Here is a 19,330-nt window from a genome sequence, read left to right as displayed (position 1 = left end):
TGTCACTGATGGACATTTGGGTTGTAGGGACATGGATGCAGCTGGAAACCATCATTCTTAGCAAACTATCACAAGAACAGAAAACCAAACACCGCATGTTCTCACTCATAGGTGGGAACTGAACAATGAGATCACTTGGACTCGGGAAGGGGAACATCACACACCGGGGCCTATCATGGGGAGGGGGGAGGGGGGAGGGATTGCATTGGGAGTTATACCTGATGTAAATGACGAGTTGATGGCTGCAGCACACCAACATGGCACAAGTATACATATGTAACAAACCTGCACGTTATGCACATGTACCCTACAACTTAAAGTATAATAATAATAAATAAATTTTAAAAAAGTGATTACCCATACAATTGAATTAAAAATAATAATAATAATAAAATTAAAAAATTTAAAAAAATCTAAAAAAAAAAGATATTTTGTTTGGCACTATCAATAACATCCTTGTCTAAAACATTTGTCATAATATTTCAAGGCTAGGAAAATATGTGTTTAAAAAACAATTAAACATTTGACAAAATTTGGGCATCGCTGAGTGAGTCAAAGTAACCTCTGGATGATTCTCCCTTAGTTATATTGTCTCTACTAGTTTAATATAATAAGCCCAGTGCTTGCTCTGGGCAAAAATGTCTAGTTTAGGTCCTCAGCCTGTCATTCAATGTCCTTTACATTTTGTCCCTCCCTTTTCTTTCCATTCTTGTCCTGCCTATATTCATCAAGCACCTTGGATTTTGTTTTGTTTTGATTTGTTTTATTTTTAGCTTTATTGATTTACAAGCAGTAGTCGAAAATCACAGATTCCTCTTTCTTGCCCCTAGTCCATGGCATAAGTTGCTCAATCTTCCTTGCCCTTGTATAAACCTAAAGAAAAATAAGGATTTTCAGGGTCATTTCAAATTCCGCATTAAAATACTAATGTTTGGGTACATAGCCTCCCGTATACTTCTGTTCTTTCATAATACTTTCTTTTTCACATTCTACTATTTCCAATACTACCACAAAAGAGTAGGAAAACAAATATGTGAAAAATAATTATAACGTATAGGTGTGTAACTGAGCTATAGTCCCCGAAGACAGCCATACGCAGTTATCTTCCTCTCCACATGTAATCATTGCCCCTTTCATCCAGTGGAAAATTTCATTTTCCCTTCCCTGGGATCTGGACTGGCTTCGCCTGCAGTCCAGACTGACCTTGTGATGCGGTTCATCCAGTAGAAACTTCAGGTCCATGCTCAGCTGTTACAAGGACTGGCAGCTTTCACTTTCGGTCTTTTTTTGAAACCAGCTGCCACGTAAGAACTTCAACTTTCCTGAGACCAACAAGCTGTAAAGAAGCAAAGCGCCCATGTAGAAAGGCCTGGTGGAATAGTTCTGTAAGTGAAGCCTTCTTGGACCTTTCAGTCTGGTCTAACTATCACCTTAATGCAGCTGAATTAATAACCCCATCTGATGAAGCAAGGAACTAAGAACCACTCAGCTATCCTTAGTCATTTCATAAAATCATGAGAAATAGTTTTGTTTTATGCCATTAAGTTGGAAGATCTATGATTCAGCAGTAGATACTGAAACAGTGTCTTAAACTACTTAGCAGAAAAATAAATATGCAGTGAGGAGATTTCAAATAGAGCATAAACCATTTGAGAATCATCTTTAGATTTTTCTATGCTATTATTTTTTTTTAATTTTATTAAATGGAAGATTAAACATTCTGCCTTCTCTAGTTGTTAGCTCTAGGAAGTTGGCCACATTAATTTCTATGTACCATCATATCACTATCATTAAAATGAAAATAATAGACTTGTCCCTTGAGGTATGTAAAGAGTTTATAATATAATGTACGTGAAGTGCATAAAACAATATTAGCCATCAAGTAGGAATTCATAAGTGTTGTAATTATGATTATTGTCATGATTTCCAAGGGATATTAATTTCAAAAGAGTGTTAAAAAATTTCAAGAAAATTGTAACTCATTAAGTACCAAATAGAAATATTTATTTTACATCTAAGTACTATAATATAAAGTTCACTTTGGTTAGTCCAAATAACTAATTTTTTTTTCAAGCTGCTTTTTTATTAAGAAACTTCAAAATCCAATTTATGTTTAGTAATTGCAAATGTTTATAATATTCAATATAATATTGAAACTAATCTATTTCTTCTAACTTTTCTTCAAATATTAATTTATATTTTCAGTAGTCATAATATTTTCATTCTTATTTTGTGTTTATTTTATTTATTATAATTTATTCATCAAATATACTGACTGCTAGTATATTCAGTGTTTTGTACTAAGTCCTAGAGATGTAAAGAAATTAAAATGGACCCAGCGCAGCAACTCATGCCTGTAATCCCAGGACTTTGGGAGGCTGAGTTGGGCAGAACACCTGAAGTCGGGAGTTTGGGACCAGCCTGGCCAACATGGTGAAAACCCATCTGTACCAAAAATACAAAAATTAGCCGGGTGTGGTGGCGCACACCTGTAGTCCCAGCTACTCAGGAGACTGTAGCATGAGAATTGCTTGAACTCAAGAAGGGGAGATTGCAGTGAGCTGAGATCACACCACTGCACTCCAGGCTGGATGACAGAGTGAGATTTTGTCTCAAAAGAAAAAGCAAACAAAGAAATTGAAATAAATATAAAACTAAAAGGCAGAAAAAAATTCCTGGACTTGTGAAAATTACAGTTTTGTCAAGGAGACTGACAATGACAAAAACCACAAGTTAATGTAATGTTACATTAATAATAAGTAATAATAATTGCAATACTCTGATGTTTGGTGCTCTGGGGGACATTTAACTAGATAATATGTTATTTAGAAAAATGAAACAAAAGATCTCTTGATATGTAACAAAAAGCTGAATTCTTTAGGAAGAGAAGATACTGAATGAAATGTGTAGGCACGTGTGTGTCTGTGTGTGTGTGTAACTCAAAGTGAACAAAGGTGTATAGGAGTCAATGAGGCTTCAGAGGTAGGTAGAGGTAAAACACACAGGCCTTGTGTTTTGGGGGTCAGAGGTTGAGTTCAGGTAGATATAATTGGGTTCAGGTTTGAAAAAATCACAATGTAGATAATAAGTAGAAAAATATGAAGATGTGTCAATAAAAAAGCCTGAATAAATTTCTGCTCACTTAACCCAGGAAATGTTTTGTAGTCATTGAGAATAATGAATTAGAGATGTATGAATTAATTTATAGCAATACCTACATGTTATTTAGGAAAACGCAAAAATGTAATAATTTAATATGGTAAATTTTAAAAGAACACTAAAATTAAATATAAATACTTTAAAGTATGCATGAATGTTTGTGTGTATATATATTTACTTTTGCTGGAAAATGACATGGAAGGGTGCAATATGTACTAGTTTTTTAACATAGGCTACATGAGTAGAGTGGAATGATGTGGATTTAGATGTAATAAGAGAGGGAGTATGGAGAAAAGCAAAGAAGAAAGAAAAATAGACTATCAAATCATATGGTGTAATTACACATTAAAATAAAATTACATATATGTTTACACATTTTTTAAAAACAGCAATTATTAAGTGAAAAGAAAAAAATTACTGGCAACACTGTGGAAATTGTGCTGATTAGGCTGTAGAGTAAAAGAGTAAGACTATTTAATATGATAGTACCATGATCCAGGTGAGAGGTGATAAGTTCTTGTATTAAAGTAGTGGAGTATTCTATAAATCTTGTAAAACTGATGAAAACAAATGAAAAAAATAATGAGATAGTGGAGTAAAAAATCAGATAGATGTTTAATAATTAAAGTATCTGATATTTTATGGTGCGTTAGATATGGAGATTTCAAAGTCGACTCCTGGCTTTTTAATTTGTACAGTGGCATTGAGTGATACATAAAACAGTGAAAGAGAACCAGGTTTTCAGGGAGGTGGTTTAGTTAAACAACGTTTGATTTACATGCCTTTGAAGTGGAAATATTTGATGCTGGAGTGGAAGTATCAATTGAATGTTTGGATGGCTGATTTTGGAACTCAGAGGTAAATTCTGGAAATCAAATTTATGAATAATCAGTATATAAGATGACAATCAAAGCCATGAAAAAGGTTGAGATTACCACCGAGTTAGGAAATAAAATGAACACCCTTTCCACCTGTTGAAAGGAGAGAGATCGAACAGAAACCGCATTCAAGAGAAAGATCTGTATGCCTGCATTTGCATCTATACAGGGTATGTTTAATTTAGTAGAGATTTGAATATATTTAAATGTTTATTGGATGAAATTTTGGGTTAAAAAATGGATCTCAATATTGTGCCAGAAGAGACAAAAGCGAATGAAATTCTAGATTCCCAAATCATTTTGATTCACAATGCAGACTAGAAATTCATTCATTAATTACCTAGCTCTACCTAAACTTTCAATGACAATGTGTTTCTATTCCAGAAATGATTCCAGTTTATATAATTCAACTTGTGTTTATTTTTCTCCATTGAATGAGACATTTACAATGCTCTTGTAAATTTTAATTTTTCATGTATGGGCTAGTCAAAGGAAGTAGTGTGCATCACATAATTAAAGGCTATTTTTAATTTGATTCGTTAGGAATTTATTCAATTTATGTCTTTCACATACCATATGCAAATATAAAGTAAAATTTCAAGTTTGTTACATACCACATGCGAATAAATGCTGTTGGTTTTCTTGATCACATAAATTGGCGTAGAGAAATATTCTACAAGATTTTCTTATTAAAATACTGTTGACAATTATGTACCTAAAAGTTTCTATAAATATGTTTTTGCTATTTTAAATATAGCTCTTTGAATATATGTGAGGTGTCTTTGAAATAAAGTTGTATATAGATGCAGTAGTGCTATTATTAGTCAAACATTATTAATTTCTTAAACAGTCATATTCAACTCCAGTATTATACTCATTTTATTTTATGAATGTTAGATGGTTATTCCCATGATAGCAACTTTCTCCAAAGCTTTTGTTCTTCCAAATGTGGTATATTATTCAAAAGGAAAGGCCTCACTTGAAGTCATGGATTTCAGTTTCTTTCTTGCCATGCCCCTAATTCACTGTTGCATCTTCGATATGTCACTTACTATTTCCAAACTTCTGTTTTTTCATATACAATATAAGAGGAGAAATGGTTGTATACTAAATACTTTCTAAACTCTCTTCAGTCCTATTAATCAATGCATAATTTTTTCTAAGTCCATAGTCCTCATTGTTAGCATCTTGGAAACGATTAAGGAAATAATCTCCAGAGTTAATGCTGACCATTAGTAAGAATGTTAGTGCCATTTATTTTCAAGAGTAAAAGTTTGTGTATGCTCCTTTAGTTAATCCTTATTTTCTGGAGATTGCTTAACGTTTTCTACAGTGAAAATTTTATTGCATAATTTGTTTTACTTTCTGGCATTAATGTGCAGAAATCTGAAGCATTCCTATATACCAGTAACAGACAAACTGAGAGCCAAATCATGAGTGAACTCCTATTCACAATTGCTTCAAAGAGAATAAAATACCTAGGAATCCAACTTACAAGGGATGTGAAGGACCTCTTCAAGGAGAACTACAAACCACTGCTCAAAGAAATAAAAGAGGATAAAAACAAATGGAAGAACATTCCATGCTCATGGATAGGAAGAATCAGTATCATGAAAATCGCCATAGTGCCCAAGGTAATTTATAGATTCAATGCCATCCCCATCAAGCTACCAATGACTTTCTTCACAGAATTGGAAAAAGCTACTTCAAAGTTCATATGGAACCAAAAAAAGAGCCTGCATTGCCAAGACAATCCTAAGCCAAAAGATCAAAGCTGGAGGCATCACGCTACCTGACTTCAAACTATACTACAAGGCTACAGTAACCAAAACAGCATGGTAATGGTACCAAAACAGAGATACAGACCAATGGAACAGAACAGAACCCTCGGAAATAATACTACATATCTACAACCATCTGATCTTTGGCAAACCTGACAAAAACAAGAAATGGGGAAAGGATTCCCTATTTAATAAATGGTGTTGGGAAAATTGGCTAGCCATAAGTAGAAAGCTGAAACTGGATCCCTTCTTTACACCTTATACAAAAATTAATTCAAGATGGATTAAAGACTTAAATGTTAGGGAATAAGTCTGAAAGAAAGTTGTAACAGGATTATGCTCTCTCTGAAGGTTCTAGGCATTCTCTGTAGAGTATGCTTTAACATCCTTTATAATATGGATAGGCTGGAGATTTTTCAAATCATCAAATTCTTGTTTCTTTTTATTTAATAATGTGTTCCTCAATTTGACTCTTTCTGCTCACATTTTACTAATAGTAGCAAAGAGAAAACAGAACATATTTTTCACAGATTGCTTGGAAATCTTGTCAACTAAATATTCAAATTTTAATTTTTACCCAACACTATCTATTAATTCTGCTAAGTTTTCTGAAAGTTTTCAACAAGGATTGCCTCTTCTCCGATGTCCAATAACATGCTACTTATTTCTTTCTGAGAACTCACCAGAAGCACCCTTAATGTTTGTATTTCTACAGATATACTGTTCTTGATGATGTATGTAGTCCCTAAGAAAATGGGAACTTTCGTTACTATCTTCACTTCCAACTGAGGCCTCATCAAAATTGCTGGTTATATTATTCATATAAATTATATTATTCATATATATATTGTTCATATAAATCAATGGTTATATTTCTGACAATAATTTCTTCAAGGCAATATATACTTTTTCCAGCATGCATCTCAAAATTCTTTGTCTTTGCCATTACAAAATGCCAGAACCAATTAACCATGTTTAGGAATTTGTTACAATAGTACCCATGACTGGTACCAAAATCTGTATTTGTTGCTTGGGGTTTCCATAACAAAGTACCACAAAGTAAATTGTTTAAGACAATAAAAGTGTATTCTGTCACATTAGGGTAGACTAAAAGTCTTAAGTCAAGGTGTCAGTATGGCCAAGCTCCTTCTGTAAGTCCTATGGAAGAATCCTCTGTTTCCTCTTTAGCTATTTATGGCTCTTAGCATCTTTGGCTTTTCATAATTTCAATATTTAAAAAACTTTGTGGTTTTGATTTGCATTTCTCTGATGGCCAGTGATGATGAGCATTTTTTCATGTGTCTGTTGGCTGTATGAATGTCTTCTTTTGAGAAATGTCTGTTCATATCCTTTGCCCACTTTTGGATGGGGTTGTTTTTTTCTTGTAAATTTGTTTGAGTTCTTTGTAGGTTCTGGATATTAGCCCTTTGTCAGATGAGTAGATTGCAAAAATTTTCTCCCATTCTGTAGGTTGCCTGCTCACTCTGATGGTAGTTTCTTTTGCTGTGCAGAAGCTCTTTAGTTTGATGAGATCCCATTTGTCAATTTTGGCTTTTGCTGCCGTTGCTTTTGGTGTTTTAGACATGAAGTCTTTGCCCATGCCTATGTCCTGAATGGTACTACCTAGGTTTTCCTCTAGGATTTTTATGGTATTAGGTCTAACATTTAAGTCTCTAATCCATCTTGAATTAATTTTCGTATAAGGAGTAAGGAAAGGATCCAGTTTCAGCTTTCTACTTATGGCTAGCCAGTTTTCCCAGCACCATTTATTAAATAGGGAATCCTTTCCCCATTTCTTGTTTCTCTCAGGTTTGTCAAAGATCAGATGGCTGTAGATGTGTGGTATTATTTCTGAGGACTCTGTTGTGTTCCATTGGTCTATATCTCTGTTTTGGTACCAGTACCATGCTGTTTTGGTTACTGTAGCCTTGTAGTATAGTTTGAAGTCAGGTAGCGTGATGCCTCCAGCTTTGTTCTTTTGACTTAGGATTGTCTTGGAGATGCGGGCTCTTTTTTGGTTCCATATGAACTTTAAAGCAGTTTTTTCCAATTCTGTGAAGAAGCTCATTGGTAGCTTGATGGGGATGGCATTGAATCTATAAATTACCTTGGGCAGTATGGCCATTTTCACGATATTGATTCTTCCTATCCATGAGCATGGTATGTTCTTCCATTTGTTTGTGTCCTCTTTGATTTCACTGAGCAGTGGTTTGTAGTTCTCCTTGAAGAGGTCCTTTACATCCCTTGTAAGTTGGATTCCTAGGTATTTTATTCTCTTTGAAGCAATTGTGAATGGAAGTTCATTCCTGATTTGGCTCTCTGTTTGACTGTCACTGGTGTATAAGAATGCAAATCAAAACCACAATGAGATACCATCTCACACCAGTTAGAATGGCGATCATTCAAAAGTCAGGAAACAACAGGTGCTGGAGAGGATGTGGAGAAATAGGAACACTTTTACACTGTTGGTGGGAGTGTAAACTAGTACAACCATTATGGAAAACAGTATGGCAATTCCTCAAGGATCTAGAACTAGATGTACCATATGACCCAGCCATCCCATTACTGGGTATATACCCAAAGGATTATAAATTATGCTGCTATAAAGACACATGCACACGTATGTTTATTGCAGCACTATTCACAATAGCAAAGACTTGGAATCAACCCAAATGTCCATCAGTGACAGATTGGATTAAGAAAATGTGGCACATATACACCATGGAATACTATGCAGCCATAAAAAAGGATGAGTTTGTGTCCTTTGTAGGGACATGGATGCAGCTGGAAACCATCATTCTCAGCAAACTATCACAAGAACAGAAAACCAAACACCGCATGTTCTCACTCATAGGCGGGAACTGAACAATGAGATCACTTGGACTCGGGAAGGGGAACATCACACACCGGGGCCTATCATGGGGAGGGGGGAGGGGGGAGGGATTGCATTGGGAGTTATACCTGATGTAAATGACGAGTTGATGGGTGCAGCACACCAACATGGCACAAGTATACATATGTAGCAAACCTGCACGTTGTGCACATGTACCCTACAACTTGAAGTTTAATAATAATAAATTAATTAAAAAAAAAAGAAAAAAAAATAAAATATAGATGCTTGCCACATTTTCTTTTAATCCTATTTTAATTCTAATTATTTTAATCAGAACACATTCAAATATGCATAAATGTATGTTTTAAGATGGACTATAACTTGATAAGATTTTAAAGCTTATTAGGCTTGTTAAGTTTTTTAAAAACTTAAATCTTCCTTCAGGTAAGGAAATTACCTCCTAACGTTTTTCTGAGTACTTGTTTCAAATAGATTCTTGAGCTCTCTCAATAACAATAGACTCAGTAGAATATCTGAGATATTGTCAAGGAATCTATCTATCATCCATCAATCTATCCATCCATCCACACAGACATACATACTAGCTACAAGTTATTCTTCTGTCCCAAAAGGTTTGTGAGTTGTAGTTAATATCAAGTTAAATTAGGCATACTTTATTTACTAAAAAAAATCACTTGGGTTTTATAGAATGGAATGAAAATTACGGAAGTGTCAATAACTGGTGGTGAACAAATTAGAAGTGAGATGTAAGACATATATAATATCGAGATTCTGCTCAAAGTTGAACTATTTCAACTTTTGCTTCCAAATGGATCCACTGGTGTTATGATGCTTTTCACTTTGAAATTCTCTTCTCAGTAGCATTTCCTTTGAAATCTCAAGAAGCGTGCTGGATAGAAGAGCCTTATGTATGTGTATTTATAGGCAAATAGAGTTCTACTTGTATTTATAAATACGAATGGTAAAATATATAGGTATGCCTAAACAGAGAAAGACAGTACTTACTATAGACACAAACACACACACAAATATAAATATACATGACTTCTCTGTTGACATAAAATTTGAGCATGCTGTTCAATAAAATTTTACTATTTATATCATGGTCAGTCTACCATCAAAGGTTATTGCATGCCTTATAGCTCCCCTTAAAACAATAAGTAAACAAATTAATGTTAACCTAATTATAAGTGGCCTATATGCTTTTCACATGTTTAACTGTAGAATTCAGAAATACATAGTTTTCTGTGAATTTGCGTATCATTTAATTCAGAACTATACAAATTTTTTTTAAAAAACTGAGCCTAAGTGTTTATTTTGAAACTAGAGATGTTACTTGATTGCATTCCTCTAGAACTAAACTTGAAAATTTTAATTTGGCAAAGCAATTCAGATTTCCACAGAGTGGTTTACTCAAACCTGATACAAATTCTTCCAGGGAAGTGAATCAAAAATTATATTATGATGGATTTTCAAAATGTAACATCTGAAATTATTCTCCTTTAACTCTATGGATTTGTTGATAATATCTTAAGATGAGGTTTTTTTTTTTTAAAATAAATTCTCCACTAACTACAAGGTTTTATACAGTTTGGGTTTTCAATACATTTTAATTATTATGAATGTTTTTAGTGAGCAGATATACATCCCTTGAAACTCTCTTGTCTTTTGATATGTCATATATATATACGCATCATGTAACTCCCCTGGCATCAGAAAAGCGTATTTACTTATAATCTTTGAGTTTGTTTCTACTTATGAAAAGTGGTTTTATAGATCATTTGTGCTGAAAGTGTATTGCTACTGTCTGAATGTTTGTGTATCTCCAAAATTTGTATGTTGAAAACTAACCTCCTAAAGTGTTGGTATTAAGAGGTGGGGTCTTTGGAAGGTGATTAGGTCATAACGGTGGAGCCCTTGTGAATGGTATTGATGCCCTTTTAAAAGAGGACTGGGGGAGTTTGTTGCCACCTTTTGCCATGTGAGAACGCACGTTGAAGGCAGCGTTTTTACAAAATGATCCCTCACTAAACACTGAATCTACTGGAGACTTGATCTGGGGCTTCCCAGATTTGTGAATTTGGGAGAAGTAAATTTCTGTTGTTTATTAATTACTCAGTGTCAAATACTTTGTTAAGGTAGTTTGAATAGACTAAGACAGTGGTTATAATCATACTTTAAGTTCTCCACTTCATTGTATTATTTTAGTCATTGAAAAAAATATTTATTCTCAAGATGTCAGGAATTGAAATGCCAAGAATATGTCACTAAAACTATACTGAATGTAGTAGAAAAAAAACCATGAAGGAAATAAGACCAAATGCTGTGCAGTGAATTGCTCATTGCCTTGTGATGTCAGAACAGTGGTAGGTTTTATTTAGTACTGTATCTCAGTGTCTAGGCTGGAGCTTTTGTTGAATACATGGTAAAATAACTGCAAAGCTAGAGTTAAAACCTAGGCCCAGCCCCAGTCTATTACACTTCCCACTGCCTCGTGATTACCTTGCAGATTAAAGTATAACTGATATGAATAAAGAATTCAATGACTGTTTAGAAGACAAAACAGAGCTCTCTGAAACCCATAGAAATATCCAGACACTTAGAATTATTAACCTTTTACTACAAACTAAAGATGTTCACTAATACTGTCTTGTTGTCAATCTGATTTATACTGCCAGATTGGAATAACATATATATATATATATAATTATACATATATATATATATTCCATAGCGAGATATACAAATCTGCTAGTGCTTAAAGAATACGTTCCTCTAATGTAATATAGTGGCTTCCAAACTGAGAGTGTACATGATGATCCCTTAAGATGTATGATGAATATTTTATTTATATTTATTTTTATCTACATTATATAAAATTAAACATATCTAATAATATTTATATAGAGACTGGCACTCTCATACCCGCATGTTTTCTGCAGATAGTTTTATTATTGTCAATTTTGTTCCTTCTATGCAAACTATGCCTACCGTTGCCCCCCTTCCTCTAGGTTATGAAAGTACTTAATAATTCTGCAATGTGAGCCCAGGTTGAACCATAACTCACATATATTGTCGTTACAATGGGCATGCTTATGGTTCTCTTTCATGTCTCTGAAGCAAAACACTGCTGAAAAATGTTTTTGTCTTTTCTTTCTTCTTTCAAAGACGTTATAGTAGGCTTCAGATGCATTTCTGATTCTCTGTCACAATATAGACTGTGGAGAGTTTGGGTGAAATGATTGATCCTGAAGTAGGACCCCGTCAGTTAACTTGTCGTATGTGATCTCTATCTTCAGAGCTGAACATTCACAGGGATGACTATATAACTATTCTGAGATGCAATAGAATATTCAAATATTCAATGAAGTAATTTTCCTAAAAGAAGCACCTGGGAATAGAGGGATATTTACAAAAATTTTGTGTGTTTGTTCAGTAACCATATAAAATCATTCAAAATGTATGTCAAGCTACCAAACTTTGAAATTTTACTTGAGAAACATAGCCCCAAAATTATTCATTCTATGCTCTCAAAACATTAGGATTTGATAAAATATAACTTGTATTTATAAAAGTATATTTTTAAAAATAACATTAATATTGTTATTCCTTATAAAGCCATAGTTATCTAGAGTGATATATAAAATCTCAAACTTGTGTGCATCCTTGTCCTACTAGGACTGCTAGGATTTTGACTTTTTAAAAAACATTTTCTTTCTATATGAAGTATATTATTTTTTTTCTTATGATAGTTTTTTCCTTTAATTGTATGCCAATGTGCAATAGGGGTTCTCTCAGATTTACGTATACGGCTGACTACATTTTAAAAGTATTAAGATTAGATCATGTGGCATATTTGGTACATTTAATAAATGTGGAAAAACTTACCTCATTATAACATTTATTACTAGATTTACCTGTTATGGTTACAACTGAAAATTTGTTAAAATCCCACAAAGTATTTGCAAAAAGATAATGATTTAAATAAAATGGATAAAATGTAAATTAGGTCCTATTGCTCTATTTCTCTTGGAGAAAAAGTGCTAATATTGAATTTGTTCTTTATTAGTATAAGGTGCTTTCAGCATTCTTTATTTATATATTGTATCTGAATTTTCCATGTTTTAAAAATAGGCATTTCACAACCCAAAAACAGTAAGGCCTTTTGAAGAAATACAACTCGCAGTAACAGCACAGAGTCTGCTAGACTGAACCTACCACCATCAGTGGGGTAAGTGCTTTCTAAAGAATTTCTAGAAGAGGTTGTGTGCTTTTGCTACACAATAAACAGCACTGGTTTCCAATAAAACTTTATGGGCAGGTTGGGTGATTCCTGGCCTTTCCTGTGGAGACATTAAGCATCTTTAGGGGAGTCACTTTGGTGCCCACTACACAGAGCTGCTGAATAAGCAGCAACATGACTTCAAAATGGATCCCAGAAAATCCAAAGAATTAGTTTCTGCTATAATTATTTGACATTCTTATTTGGAACCACTTTTGTCTTCTTTATGACATATTAATGCTAGGTCAGGTCTCCTGGAGTAAGCAATTTCATGGATCTTTCTTGTTTGACTCTGTCTTTCAAGGTTGCCTAGATTGATGATGGCCTGTTCTTTGACAAGCATCCAAGGTCCCTGGATTTCTCCAGGCACTCATTAGTGTGACTGCTAATCCCTCTCAAGGCCCTGAGGATACTTCTTTAGAGATCCAAAGTGATTATCTGGTATTCTATCTAATCTATATTCTAAGCCAAACCATTCTAAGTACACTCAGAGTTTATAAAAATTCATCTTGTCCTTTTTATGTGATGTAATAATGGACAAACAGAAACACTTACTTGTTCGTTATCTGATTTGATTTATATACAAAAAGGATTTATATACAGACAGAAATGATATGCTTTTATTTAGGTTAGGGATCACAGAAGTTTTTCTAAATAATCAAAATACCTTACTCAAAAGAAGTATGTCTAGTAGATAAAATTATACTTTCTTTATAAGCTTGAAGTCTTAATAATATGACAATGGTTTGGGAAGTGAACACCTTTCACAAAAATATCCCAAATTATAAACGTGCTCACTCTTACTTCAGGTATTTGCTGTTTTCTGTGTAGGATCATCTTCTCTCACCAGTTATTCTTTCTTTCAATTGTGCATTTACTCTTCCCTTGGGGTGATCTGCATGTTTAATCTATGGCTGAGAACAGTCTGGTAAACAAATTATGGGGAATACGAGTTTTAAACACACAGGCTCAGGAGTAATAAGCAAGTCGGTTTACTTCACATTTGGCCTGAGTTTTCAACTAAGATTGACTTAAAATCTTCTTTCAGGGACTTACTTTATTCGAACTACATTTAGCGTGTGTAGAGTGCTATTAGTTCAAAAGTATGGTCTGTTCAACTGACCGGAGGAGGGAGGGTATGAATCTTTTATCATGAGTGTTCTTTTCTTCTTCATTGAGAGTAGAAATAGAAAACATGAATACTAAATAGAAGAGAATAATTCTAAGAAAATATATACCATGTTATTTGTTTATTTCTATTCACCTTTCAAACTAAAATTTTCATAGGTAAAAAACCTGTTGCTTCAAACTAGTCTTTATAAAATGTTCTCAAATCACTTTAGTATATCTTGCATGCATATTTCATAGTAATGCCATGGAAAGTATTTGAAAGGAATAAATTCTAGGGAGACACTGCACAGCACATAGTTTCATATACTCAGGCCTTTGCTAAAAAATACACTGAAGAAAAATATTAATAGAGAGTCAATATAGCTTATTCATAGAATGTTATATTGCCCGTATTCAAATCACAGCACCACGACTATCTGTGTGTCTCTGGCAGGATATTCAAGCTCCGTTTGTTCCTGCATCTGTAGAATGGGATAAGAATAGCACCTACCTTAGGATTGCTTTGAGAATAAAGTATTTAATGTACAGCCCTCAGAAGTGTGTCTGCCTTACAGTAAGCACAGGTCTATCACTTTGCACAATAGGGCACCATTTGGGTTGAATTCTTTGTGATTTGTGCCTGGTGGAACACAGCATATTATGTGACTGGTGTCTTTTAATACTCTATTACAAAACAGTCTTGTATAGCATGATGTAAATTAAGTGTTATTGTTATTTTGGTTTATGCTGGGGTGACCTTATTTCTTGGTTTGGTCATGACAGTCTTGGTTTATTTCTGTCTTCCTGATTCAATTGTTAACAACATTTTTCATTTTCTGAATCCATTTATTCAAGCCTGTTTGAAATAAATTCGCTAGCTCATTTGTTTAGAACTTTAATAATACAGTATTTTACTTTTATTTAAACCTCAGTATCTTTAGATTCAGACTCCAAGCCTGCATGGCCTATTACACAGCAATTTTCTAAAAAGATATTCACTTGGCTTGGGGCAAGTGAATGTTTGTTTGTTTCCATTGTCGCTTTTGGTTTTGCCAAAATATTCATATTCTTATTTTATAAGGCTCTACAAAGGTATTTTGACATAATTTCTTCATTGCTGATCAATTTAGTATCCCATATATAATTATCATTTCTAGACAATTGAAAAACAGGATACACTGTTTCAGCATTACTCAGTTTTCACATCATTATCACTATGAAAAGTAATATTTGCATAGAAGATTTAACTGAAATAAAAGGAATTTGGAGGCATTTATAAGAAAGCTGATATGACCTCTTCAAGGAGAACTACAAACCACCACTCAATGAAACAAAAGAGGACACAAACATATAGAAGAACATTCCATGCTCATGGATAGGAAGAATCAACATCATGAAAATGGCCATACTGCCCAAGGTAATTTATAGATTCAATGCCATCTCCATTAAGCTAACAATGACTTTCTTCACAGAATTGGATAAAATTGCTTTAAAGTTCATATGGAACCAAAAAAAGAGCCTGCATTGCCAAGACAATCCTAAGTCAAAATAACAAAGCTGGAGGCATCATGCTACCTGACTTCAAACTATACTACAAGGCTACAGTAACCAAAACAGCATGGTACTGGTACTAAAACAGAGATATAAACCAGTGGAATAGAACAGAACCCTCAGAAATAATATCACACATCTACAGCCATCTGATTGTTGACAAACCCGACAAAAACAAGAAATGGGGAAAGGATTCCCTATTTAATAAATGGTGCTGGGAAAACTGGCTAGCCATAAGTAGAAAGCTGAAACTGGATCCCTTCCTTACACTTTATACAAAAATTAATTCAAGATGGGTTAGAGACTTAAATATTAGATCTAATACCATAAAAACTCTGGAAGAAAACCTAGGCAATACCATTCAGGACATAGGCATGGGCAAGGACGTCATGTCTAAAACATCAAAAGCAATGGCAACAAAAGCCAAAATAGATAAATTGGATCTAATTAAACTAAAGAGCTTCTGCACAGCACAAGAAACTACCATTAGAGTGAACAGGCAACCTACAGAATGGGAGAACATTTTTGCAATCTACTCATCTGACAAAGGACTAATATCCAGAACCTACAAAGAACTCAAACAAATTTACAAGAAATAAACCCCATCAAAAAGTGGGCAAAGGATATGAACAGACATTTCTCAAAAGAAGACATTTATGCAGCTAACAGACACATGAAAAAATACTCATCATCACTAGCCATCAGAGAAATGCAAATCAAAACCACAATGAGATACTATCTCACACCAGTTAGAATAACAATCATTAAAAAGTCAGGAAACAGGTGCTGGAGAGGATGTGGAGAAATAGGAACACTTTTACACTGTTGGTGGGACTGTAAACTAGTTCAACCATTGTGGAAAACAGTGTGTCGATTCCTCAAGGATCTAGAACTAGAAATACCATTTGACCCAGCCATCCCATTACTGGGTATATACCCAAAGGATTACAAATCATGCTGCTATAAAGACACAAGCACACGTATGTTTATTGCAGCACTATTCACAATAGCAAAGACTTGGAATCAACCCAAATGTCCATCCGTGACAGATTTTCTTAATCCATTAAGAAAATGTGGCACATATACACCATGGAATACTATGCAGCCATAAAAAAGGATGAGTTCATGTTCTTTGTAGGGACATGGATGGAGCTGGAAACCATCATTCTCAGCAAGCTATCACAAGAACAGAAAACCAAACACCGCATATTCTCACTCATAGGTGGGAATTGAACAATGAGATCACTTGGATACAGGAAGGAGAACATCACACACTGGGGCCTGTTGTGGTGTGGGGTGAGGGGGAAGGGATAGCATTAGGAGATATATCTAATGTAAATGATGAGTTAATGGGTGCAGCACACCAATATGGCACATGTATGCATATGTAACAAACCTGCACATTATGTACGTGTACCCTAGAACATAAAGTATAATAAAAAATAAAAAAAGTTGATAACATAATTTATCATCTTCTTAGAATTTATACCATTATAAGAAAAATAAATATTAAAGACGTTAAATATTGATTTACATAAAACTTCCAAATGAGATCTTTTTATTGTTGAAAGGAAAAACTGGGGCTTGTTTATATGAACATAATTTTATACAGATATTTTAATGGTTAAATGTAGTTCTAATCAAAGTTGTTTAAATAATCCTTTCACTTTATTTCCAGTTGTCATCAGTGATAAATTTAACACTAGCATGTAGTAAAAATAACAAAAAGAAAAACAAATTATTTATAGTTGGGGATATCTTTCTTACCATTAATCCAAATATGGTTAAGTTTACTTCTTTAAATTATGTGTCAGGCTATAATTTTTCTTTATATGTAATATTTCATTAAAATGTTATGTTGAAATTTTTCATGAAGATAGATTTCAGAATCAATTGAACTTCTTCACGTCAATAATTTGAAATTATGATTTTGCTAAAGCATACAGTTGTTCTACTAGTCTCTTTTTAAAAAATTAATTTCAAAGTCCCTTCTTCAAAGTTAGATTTCCCCCACATCTGAATTCATAAATTTCATTGGCATATGTTAGTCTATTCTCATGGTCTTGTTTATTTCTGTTAAGTTCATGCATGCATTCAAACATGTCATTTGAGTAAACTATTTTCTTTTCTTTTTTTTTTTGAGACAGAGTCTTACTCTGTCACCCAGGCTGAAATGCAATGGAGTGATCTTGGCTCACTGCAATCTCCACCTCCCCAGTTCAAGCGATTCTACTGCCTCAGCCTCCTGAGTAGCTGGGATTACAGGCACTCACCACCACTCCTGGCTAATTTTTGTATTTTTAGTAGAGACGGGTTTTTGCCATGTTGGTCAGGCTGGTCTTGGACTCCTGACCTCAGGTTATTCGCCCACCTCGGCCTCCCAAAGTGCTGGGATTACAGGCGTAAGCCACCACACCCGGCTAAAAATAGCTTTATTGATGTATAATTAATATACAGTAACTACAAATACTTAATGTATATAATTTTATGAGATTGGGCATGTGGATATATTCCTAAAGCTATCACCATAATGAAGTTAATAAACATATTCATCATCTCCAAAAGTTTCTTCATGCCTTTTTGTTTTTGTTTGTTTGTGGTAAAAACAATTAACATAAAATCTACCCTTTTAACAAATTTTTAAGTTTGCAATACTTGAAAGTACTGTTACCTGCAGGCATTATGTTGTATAGCAGACCTCTAGAATGTATTCACTTTGCATAATAAAACTCTATACCATTGAAAACAACTCATTTTCCCCTTTCTACAACTTCTCATAACCACTACTCCATCTATTTGAATCAGAATCTTAAGGAGATATCTGCACAACACCATGTTTACTGTGACATTATGCAGAATAGTTAAGATTTGAAAGTAGCCTAAATGTCCATTTAAAATGAATAGACAGATACTCAAGAGTTATGTGCTCTTTCTTCTGGAAGCAAGCACTTTGCATGAAGCAGTGGAGTGCTCACTCATTTTGAGCTTATTTTCTGACATCAAAGTTGAAAAGAGGCAAGTTTAGCTCTTTTGGCTTTATACATTAATCAATTTGATATATTAATATCTACAAGGTTATATTTACATATGAGAGCTTCTCTGTGACTAAAACCATGTTTTATTTGCAACTCCATGTTTTCTGAATAAAACTGTAAAGTCATATCTCCCTCCTCTCATTACAGCAACACTGTCATTACACACACACATTCAGATTTTCATAATAACTCATTTTTAAAGGATTTATTTACTGCTTAAAAATTTTTGGCATATTTTTGTAGAACACACACATTGATTTTAAATATTTCTTTTCTGGGATTCTAGCTAGTAGTATTAACTGTGCTTAGGAACTAAGAGCTGTAGATTCACCAACATGCAATGTAAGCTTTTTAAATCTCATAATCATCTGGATTTGTGTTGTCTTTATATAATTTGCCATGTTGTTGCTCCATGTTATAAGAGTTTGTTTCAACAATAAATGTATTTCTTTGCTAAATTAGTCCACAATGGCTCATGCCTCTAATCCCAGCATTTAGGGAGGCCAAGGTGAGCAGATCATGAGGTCAAGAAATCGAGACCATCCTGGCCAACATAGTGAAACCCTGTCTCTACTAAAAAAAAAATACAAAAAAAAAAAAAAATTAGCTGGGCGTGGTGGCACGTGCCTGTAGTCTCATCTACTCAGGAGGCTGAGGCAGGAGAATCAGAGATTGTAGAG

General features: G+C 33.9%; 1 long non-coding RNA gene across 1 annotated transcript; it reads left to right on the top strand.

The window, feature by feature from the left end:
* The first annotated feature begins 1,228 nt into the window (after positions 1 to 1,228).
* LOC119624481 (uncharacterized) lies at positions 1,229 to 18,173 on the top strand. The gene is made up of 3 exons (XR_012095404.1): positions 1,229 to 1,385; positions 12,807 to 12,903; positions 17,763 to 18,173. It is a non-coding gene; the product is annotated as an uncharacterized lncRNA (long non-coding RNA).
* The last annotated feature ends 1,157 nt before the right edge of the window (positions 18,174 to 19,330 follow it).

The sequence above is a fragment of the Chlorocebus sabaeus genome, chromosome 1, assembly GCF_047675955.1.
Source record: "Chlorocebus sabaeus isolate Y175 chromosome 1, mChlSab1.0.hap1, whole genome shotgun sequence".
NCBI lineage: Eukaryota > Metazoa > Chordata > Mammalia > Primates > Cercopithecidae > Chlorocebus > Chlorocebus sabaeus.
This window is presented reverse-complemented; position numbering and strand designations above follow the sequence as displayed.